Source organism: Tamandua tetradactyla, chromosome 18 (assembly GCF_023851605.1).
Source record: "Tamandua tetradactyla isolate mTamTet1 chromosome 18, mTamTet1.pri, whole genome shotgun sequence".
Taxonomy (NCBI): domain Eukaryota; kingdom Metazoa; phylum Chordata; class Mammalia; order Pilosa; family Myrmecophagidae; genus Tamandua; species Tamandua tetradactyla.
In genome coordinates, this window is record NC_135344.1 from 4,149,223 (window position 1) to 4,158,665 (window position 9,443).

Here is a 9,443-nt window from a genome sequence, read left to right on the forward strand (position 1 = left end):
GAGGTTGTAATATTTGAGCAAAGCCTGAATACAGAGAATGAGTGAGCTCTGGAGCTCTGGGAAAGGAGTTCCCAGACTGAGGGAACAGTGCAGCGAATATGTGTAAGATGTTGAGAAAAGCAAGCAGTCAATATGACCACAGCAGAACGAGAAGATGAGATTAGAGAGAGAGGCAGGGGTCACCACGAGTACAAATGGGGCCCTTGAGGTCTTGGGAGAAGGTGCAGATTTGGTTGAAGTGCTATGGGAGGGCCCTGGAAATTTTGGTTGCCCTACTTAAATTGGAGGTAGAGTGTGGGGCTGAAAGTGGAAGCAGGAGACAAGCTAGGAGTCTGTTCATTCGTCCATGATAACAGTATGGAAATGGGGGAGCTGGGGTGGGAGGAGTCATCAGGTTCTGGGTATATTTTGAAAGGAGATGAGTTGAGTGTGGGATGTGAGAGAAAGTGAGGCATCAAAGATGACTTCTAAACAGTACCATTTCTATGGGGGCAATGGCTGGAAGAAGGAATGAGGAGTTGTGTTTTAGCCAGGCTCTGCTTATGTTTGCTGTGCCTTTTAGACACAAGTGGGCAGTTGGATACATGACCAGCATTCATAATAGAATTCAAGGCAGGTGATGCCACTTTGGAGTCCATGAATGTACGGATGACATTTCAAGGCACAGGGATAGCAGAGACTGCCAAGAAGAGAGAACAGACAGAAGAGACAAGGCTCCATGAGTGAGCCCAGGGACAGGTCAAAACTGTCCACACAGAAAGAGAAGGACCCCGCAAAGAAGACTGAGAAAGAGATAATGGCTGTAGAGGGTGGCCAGGCCTTAGGACCCAAGTGAATTGAGCCTTTTAATAACAAAAGACAGTGTCAAATGTGGCTGAGATATTGATTAAGTGAGGAGTGAACATTAACCATTGGGTTTTCCAAGGTAGAGGTGGCTGGCCATCTTTACACTTGCAATTTTGGTCCAATGTGGGGGAATAAAAGACTGGATGGCAGAAATTCCACAGAAAATGGGAAGTAAGAATATGGAGACACTGAGTTTGGACAACTGTTTTCAAAGCAATATCTGATAAGGTAAATTTAGTGGGTGTGGGGCCAAGAAGATTTTGTTTGTACTTTGTTTTGAACATGAGTGTTATTAAAGCATTTCTTATGGTTTTGGAAATGCTTTTGCAGAGTGGGATATGGCAAATCTATGCTTTTGTCTCTATCTCTATATAACCTGCTGCCCAGGTGAGCTGGGGTGGGGAGGTTGGAGTGAGCCTAGTGGTGCTGACACCAAGCTCCTCTTTGCTCTTCTGATGCCATGAGAAAGAGGCTCAACCTAAGATAAAAACTCACTTTGGCTTAAATGAATAAAGCTGGTTTAATTACTTTATCAACTTCCCTAATTACTGACCAGGACCCAAGACGCTGTGAAAGAATTCCCTGCATTCTTCCACTTTAGTGTGATGCGTCAGGGGCACTCAGCTGTCACCCTTGCTCACCTCATCACATGTTGAACTAGTATCGACTGAACACTCACTGCTGTAGGTACTGATGATGCAATATTACGTCTCCAGCAGATGCATATAACCTACCTACGTGCAAAGGGAAAAAGAAAGCGGTGAGTAACGTGATTCATTGAGGAGCATGCAGTAAGAGTGGAAGGGTGTCTTTTTTTAATATAAAGTGTAATTTCTTAGAATACTTTTAGATTTACAGGAAAATTGTAAACATGGTACAGAGCGTCCCCATACACCCTGCACCCATGTTTCCTTATTATTAAAATCTTACATTATTATGATGTATTTGTTATAGTGAACCAACCTTGCTACATTATTATTAACTAATGTCTGTGTCTTCTTCAGACCACCTTAGGTTGACGTAATGTACTTTTTCTGTCCCAGGATCCAATCCAGGGTCTCATAATGCTAAGTTTAACCGTCCTGTCTCCTTAGGCCTCTCTTGGCTGAGACAGTTTATCTTTTTAGTGCCCCTTTTTTAAGCAAGGACGTTACCTTTTTTTGACAATCTTCTTGTCAGCCAGAAGTTTATAGTTCCAAAAACGCAGCCCTAATGCTTTAGTAAGACTATGTGCTCTCAGATAGATACTGAGTCTAGTGTGCATTTAAGAAGCTTACTACACAGATTCCCAAGATGTGCCTTGCAATCCCCAGAAATGCTTACTGTTTGGGTGCAGCCCAAGGAAAGCCAATGCATTTCGTTATCTCTGAAGTCCCAACTTGCGTAAAACCTGCTGCCTCCGAAACTGGCACTGTCAGAGCCGGAATGCTGCCTGGGGAGCAGCAAAGGACTACAGCCTTGGATGTCCTACAGTGATCTAATGTAAACTGTGAGGGAAAGAACATGTCTCTCATGGACTTAAACATTTCCGTAGCCTAAAATCCATAGAAAGATCTTTAGTATGTGTCACTTTCTCTTTGTCTCATTCTGACATGGTTGTTTCAACCTGGCCATTTTATATGGGCCAGCTGGTCAACCACCTCTCCATCTTGCAGCAAGCCTTATGGCTTAAAATCCTAGGGCTGACACAACAAAGTGCCTCAAACTTGGCAGCTCTGGAGACTAGAAGTTGAGTGTCATTAGGGTTTTGCGCCCTCCCAAGGAGCTTCGGGAGGATCATTCCCTGTCTCTTCTAGCTTCTGTTTTTTGCTGGCATTCCTTTGTGTTCCTTGGCTTTAAGCACTGCCGCTCCCATCTTTCCACGGCATTTGTAGCATGTCTGCCTGTGCCCCAAATGTCCTTCTTCTTATAAGGACACCAGTCATGTAGAATTAGGGTCTACCTTACTCCAGTAGGATCTCATCTTAATTAATCAATCTTCAATGCTCTTTTTTCCAAATAAGGTCACATTCATGAAACTTGGAGTTAGGACTTAAATATACCTTTCTGGGGGACACAATTCACCCCCAAACACCTTAAGTCCCAGAAAAGAGCCTCCCCAAGGGAATTCTTCCCTGGTCATCTTGACTTCCAAAGCACCTGTATCTTTCCTGAAATTTCTACTTCTTTTCAGGCCAATCTCTCACACCCATTCTTAACTTTTTTTCTTTAAATAGGTAACATGTTGTCGTGGTATAACATTTTAAAGATATGGAAAGGCATGGAATGAAGATGCCACTTTCTATTCCTTTTCTTCTTCCCAGAGACACATATTGCTAACTCACTTTGCATGGCTTTTTAGAGATACTTTACGTTGTACAAGCTTTGAATATTATGGTTGCATACTATTTCATTTTGTGGAAATCCCTTCCATTTATTTAACCACAGCTCATTATTTACATTGCTTCCTTGTCTTATGCTATTAGTAATAGAGGCCTGTTGAATATCTTTGGGCACACCCAATTTGCTTTAATACAGGTATATATCTGTAGGATGGATTTCTAGAGTTGGAATTATTGGGTCAAAGAGAATTATGTCCACCTAGCTAACCTGTAGCACTCAGTTATTGAATCAAACACTGATCTCCACGTGCTGCAAAGGTATTTTATAGATATGGTTAACATCTGTAATCAGTTGACTTGAAGTAAAAGAGATTATGCTTAATATTGTGGGTTGGCCTTGTCCAATCAGTTGGAGGTCCTAAGTATGAGGAATAGTTTCCCAGAGAAGAAGAAATTTTGTCTCCAGAGTACAGCATAAAAACTTGTATTTCCAGTCTGCTGGCCTGCCCTACACATTGCAGACTCAAGACTGTTGCATCAATCAACTTTTACCTGGGTTTGCAGCCTGGCGGCAAGCAGATTTTGGTCTTGCCAGTACCCACAATCACGTGAGCCAATTCCGTGAAATAAATCTATTGGTTCTTTTTCCCTGGAGAACCCTGGCTGATATAAATGTATCTTTTAAATATTGAAGCATATTTAAAATTATGATAGCTGTTACTAAATTTCCTATAAAGTTGCACTGATTTCTATGTGTGTAAGTAACTTACGACAGCGCCTTGCTCCCAACTCTGTTAACGGCATGATTTTATATCTTTGCCAATCTGATGGGTAAAAGGTCATATCCAGTTGTAGTGTTAACTTAGCATTTCTCATATCATGAGGGAGGATGAACATTTTCTGTATGTTTAGAAGCAAATTTACATCTTTTGCATTTCCTCTTTGCTCACACACTTTGCTTGTATTTCTATCAGGTTATTGATCTGGTTCTTATTGATTTGTAGAAGCTCTTTAAATTAAAAGAAGCAGGGTTTCCCCCATGATATATATTGTAAATATTCTAGCTTTTTGTTCTTTGTCTTCTGCTTGCTTTATGAAGCATTGCAATCACTAAATTTCTATTTTTACAGAGCTGAATTTATCAGTCTATAATTTTATGGCTTCAGAATTGAAGAGCGGTCTTCCTTAGCAGTGATTAGAAACATTTTCTAGTATTATTTTTCTAGTGCTGTACTTTGTTGTGCTGCTATTATTATTTGATCTATGTTCTATATGGGATTTATTTGGGTGTGACAGGCAGGGTAGGTATCAAACATCCCCCCTTCAGATTGCTAGCCAGTGCACTGGTAGCTTTTATCAGATAGCCTTTTTCTCAATGATACAAAACAACATCATTAAATTCTAAACCCCGTTGCGTGTGGACCCCCTCTGGACCTGCACTCTGCCACCCTGGTTCCTCGGGCCCTGCTGGTCCTGGGGGCCACTCAGCAACTGCTGGAGGCACCTCGTTGCTCTCTTCTTACCTCGGTGGGCGTTTGGATATTGCTTTATGATTTTCCCTTATGGACATTTTGTTGGAATTGCACTACATGTTTAACAATTCAGAATTCAAATCTTCAGGGCAGGGACTTCCTATTAAAGGCAAGGTGTGATTTCTGATGCTGTGAAATTTTCTTTCTGATCCCGCCGTCTAGTTCTCAAGTTTTCTCTGTACATGTCCTGTGTACATCGTACAAAACTTTTTTCCCATCCTATTCTATACCTTCTGGTTGATTATATATGGGAAAGTAATGATGTTTATGCTTTTTTCTTACCTAGTGATATCGGATTTTAAAATTTTATTTTATTTTATTATTCTTAATATTTTCATATAAATTTTTCAGGTATGCAATTTTATCTGCAATAATGACTGACAGCCTTAGGGTCCTGGTTCCACCCCCCCGCCCCTCCTAGGGTCTGCAGCTGCCCATCCCCTCCTCACTACGTGCTTCGACCACCACCAAGCTTTTGCAAACCCCTCTCAGTGTCTCACACTCCCAGCCCGAGCTTTCTGCCCTCTCACAGCTTTGGACCTGCAGTCACCTTCTCGGACGGTAGAACAGCTGGCAGGAGCTAGGGGCAACTAGAGTAGAATTGTGAGGGGAGCGGGCCCAGCTCTCCTGAGAGCCCCCCATGGTGCACCCATCCGCTGGCCGGGTGCACATCTTCTACAGGGTCTGCCGCGCTCCTCTCCTCTCTGTTTTCCATGATTTCACCTGCCGCTCACATCAGCTGCCTCCCTGCCGTGCCCTCACATCCACGCTCTAACTCAGACACCAGCTCTCCTGGCCTTGGACCCAGCTGCCCACAGAACCCTCCCCTAGAAGCCCCAAACCCCTTTCTTGGCTTTTGTACTCTCTGATCATCTGGACGTCTGAGAGAGAGCTAATCACCTTGAACTCATCCCTTTCCAGCGTCCCCTACTTTGATCGGTGGTTGAGGACCAATTCCAACATTGGTTGCTGTTGAAAACCCCCCCATTTCAGGCCAGACATTTCATATCTGGTTAGTCACGGCACAGTCCCTCTAAGTGGTTAGTGCTTATTTGTTTTGTAGAAGAAGCAGTCATTTGGAGTGGTTACGTAACTTACTCCAGTTCATGTTGCTGGCAAGGGTGGACCTTGGCTTCAAACCCAGCTGGGCTTTCAAGCATGCGTCTCGCACGGAAGCTGTTCTGCCTCTGAATCTCCCTCAGCCCTGAGCCCGTCGCCATTGCCTGCTGCGAAGTCCTTGGCTTCTGCTTTCACTTTCACACTTGAGAGAACGAGTATAACAACATGGATTTCCTTCCCAGTACCCCCTCCTCAGTCCTTATGTCTTCTGTACACTTGGGGGCTTCAGCTCTCGAAAACTACAGATGACTTTCCATTATCTTTGGGGCAAATATCCACATACTGGCATTCTGAACTTTCCACTACCTGGCCTGAGCACCCCTTCCGCGCTCTGTTCCCCTACGGTTCTCTGGCAAGCCTTTTCTCCTGGCCTGTCCTGGCCAAGCCCCAGATACAGGAACCATGTCTTTCCAAAAGGTATGTTCCCTCTTCCTGCTTTTGCGTAAATCTCTCCCTCTGTCTTTACTTCCTTCTCTGTCTGCCTAGATTTCACCCTTCCAAAGCCCGCTGAATGGTCCCACGGTTTGAGATGCTATTGACCACATCACAGCACCGGCCTGCCCATTCTCCACCATGGGATGGCCCAATGTGTCATGGCATTTGCCTGCACAGCTGCGCCCGATCAGAATCTGAGTTTCATTTTTCTCAAGCAAAGGCTGTGCCTCACCTGATCTGGCGTGTTAGTAGTTGCTCACTATGCGTTTTGTCGTTGATGGAAAGTTAGATACCATTTTGCTGTTAGGTCTTTGCACGGCTAAACTGACAGGCGTGGACAAAGCAGACGACTGCATTCTCTGTCCTGTTTGGCCATGATGAATTGCGCTCTTATGCTGTAATTTTCAGATTTCTTCTCTTACTGTTCTAGAACGAAGACGCTTCTGTTCTGTTGGTGAGGAGTTTCTGTTCTAAGAGCAGTCCACTGTATGTTCTCAGGTCAAGGACAGAGGTGACAACTCTCTGTGATGGTCTCCAGGGTGTCTCAGGGTGGTCTCTGGGGGCCTTCAGGGTGTCTCCAGGGGCTGTGGTCCTCGGAAGACCAGGCACGTTTTTACATGCTCCGACGCCCCTGTACCTGATGCCCTGAGGTCAGGCCCACACCTGGCATCCTTTGCTGTATTTCAGTTGTCTCGCACAGCACCTGGTGTGTTCAGGTGCAGAGACTATCTTGCTGAATTGTTTTGAATCAGAATAAAACCTGATGGAAAGAACTTAAGGTGTTTGTACACAAACATTAAATATTATCTAATGGGAGAGAAATTTAAAAAAAATTTAATTTTTTTTTAGAACCATTTCTAATGGTTTTAGAACCATTTCCAATTTAGAACCATTTCCAATGACTCACAGCTCATTGTAGAACAGTGAGTTTGCCTTTTGTGGAGTAGAATTTCCTTCTGTGGCAAGAGGTGCACGTTTCTTCTCTCTATAAAAGCCTATCCATCTCTACAGTGTGCTTGGGACTCCACAGTCTGGGCCTTTACTGGAAAATCAATCAGCCACAGTAACAGGAGCAAATTTCATTCCTTGATTGAGTGGATGAAGAGCCATTGAGCTGTGGGGCCATCTACCCATGAGTGAGCTATGGGAGGAAATTCCAGCTGCAGGGAAATGGCCTCAGACCAAAGAAAATACACTGATAAATTTTATCTTTAAGTGTGAGAACTTGACATTCAAGAAAACCAGTGACCTCATAGCACATTTCCTTCAGTTGCTTTGTGTAAATACTGTTCAGTCCTGAAGTTGCTCTGTTATCCTGGCCTGCGGGAGAGAGAGCAATGAGATAATTACGCTTAAAGTCCAAAGTTAAGTTCCTTAAACATGAACTTAAACTGAAGTGAAGGCCCACATAGTGGCTAGGTTTTCCTAGGATGTGTGCACTATTATTTCTAAAGGCAAACATCAATGACATTGCCAAGAGAACTGACCTCAGCAATGTTTTTCCAGGGTTCTTTCCTCAGGGTCACGATAGTACCGTGCTGGCACTCGCTCCCTGTAGCGTGAGCTCCTGGAACTCGTCAGGTTGGCATATTCTGCCGTCGGCTGGATTCTAAGGGAACCAGAATTAGGTAGTCTCCAGAAATGATGGACTTCCCCCAAATGGCATAAAACTAGAGGGGAAATATCTAATCTTAACTATAAAGAACATGACCTTTGCCCTCCACTACTGAAGGGTTCTTGTTTTCATTCCAGTATTTATTTTATCATTTCTGATAAAGAAGATGGCTTCACACTATTAGGGGGTTAATATGAACAGTAAAATCATCAATTTGTGGAGAAGCCCAAAAAGAATACTCAAGGGCACCAGAGCCAGAGCCGTGCCTGGTGAGGGTCGCCCCAGCACAGCACGCTCCTCTGGCAGCCGGTAGCCAGGCTGCCTCTCTGGCCGGGCCTCAGAGCTTGGCCACAGGGCCTCAGTGGGCTGCATGCTGCGCAAAACTGAGGGAGGTGAATTTGGGGTTTCTGGAGGCAAAACAGGAGGGAGGAGACTAAAGGGAGAGACGGGACAAGGTTTAGGGAGACAGCAGGAAGTCAGAGTGCTCTCAGACTCTCAGAAATCCCAGGAGCTTTGAGAAATGGGCACATTTCATATTTAACCTTAATTTACTAGTTTTAGCGCAGTTTACATCTCCTGCCCCATTTCTCCAAACGTTCGCTAGGGTCGGAAGCACACTTTTGTCTTTTGAGAGGAGTGGTTTTGCTGTTGATATGTTGGAGACGTGGAAACAGATGAGCTTTTTGGGGGCCAGCATTGTAGGAAAGGAGCAGCCATGTGCACGGCTGTGGCGCGATGTCAAGCAGAGCCCAGCTGTGGAACAGGCCACCGTGAGACTTCACAGCTCACGAGAGGTGCGTGGACACGTGCGTGGGGTGAGGCATAGGCTTGAGCTCGCTTATCCAGGTGTCCAGGAGTGGAGAGCAGCCATTACCAGCTTGCACCTGTGTTAAAAGAGGCAGGAACCCAGGTTTAGTGGAGGGAGCAACCTTGGGCTGACCTTGGGCTGGTCTCTTTCTGCCCCACTTTTAATATTCCTCTCTGCAGCGTTTGAGCATTAAACAAAGTGGTCTCAGGTATTCCTCCTATTTCTAAATGCTCTGCCAATGCTCCACTCTGTTTGGGAGGCTTCGTCTTGAAAATGTGCATCTTTGACCCAAGTAGCAGTGGGCATTGAGCTGAGAAATAGGAGGCAGCTGGCACTAGGGCCATTTGTGTTGCTTCGAGGGCTGCAAGACCCTGGCTGTCCAGCCTGGACCAGGGGCCCCAGATCTCTGCTGGAGTGTGAGACCAAAGGCCAGTTGAGAGTGTTTGACAATAATGCACGTTGAGAGCTGCACAAGGTTTCCTCTGGAAGCAGATGGAAATGCTTGGGAGCTCACTTGGAGAGTCTCTCTTGCACAAGTAGACAAAATGGTTTGTCAGGGACCTGGCAAAATGGGAAGGACACAATGCATCTTCTAGGCATCACCCTGTCACCTGGCTCTGCCCAGGATGCACACAGGATCAGCTAAAGGCGAGAGGGGCAATGCCACGGAATGGAGGCACAGACTGAGTCACGCCAATGGGGCAAAGTCTCAACATCCATGCAGGGTCCAAAATATGTGGGCAAATGCAGACAGACAGACCAGGAGA

At 45.1% G+C, this 9,443-nt stretch overlaps 1 long non-coding RNA gene across 1 annotated transcript; it reads right to left on the reverse strand.

The window, feature by feature from the left end:
- Nucleotides 1-1,505: 1,505 nt before the first annotated feature.
- Nucleotides 1,506-7,849, reverse strand: LOC143662492 (uncharacterized). Its single transcript, XR_013165347.1, has 3 exons — nucleotides 7,741-7,849; nucleotides 7,161-7,573; nucleotides 1,506-1,580 (listed from the first exon to the last, which is right to left on the reverse strand). It is a non-coding gene; the product is annotated as an uncharacterized LOC143662492 (long non-coding RNA).
- Between the last annotated feature and the right edge of the window lie 1,594 nt (nucleotides 7,850-9,443).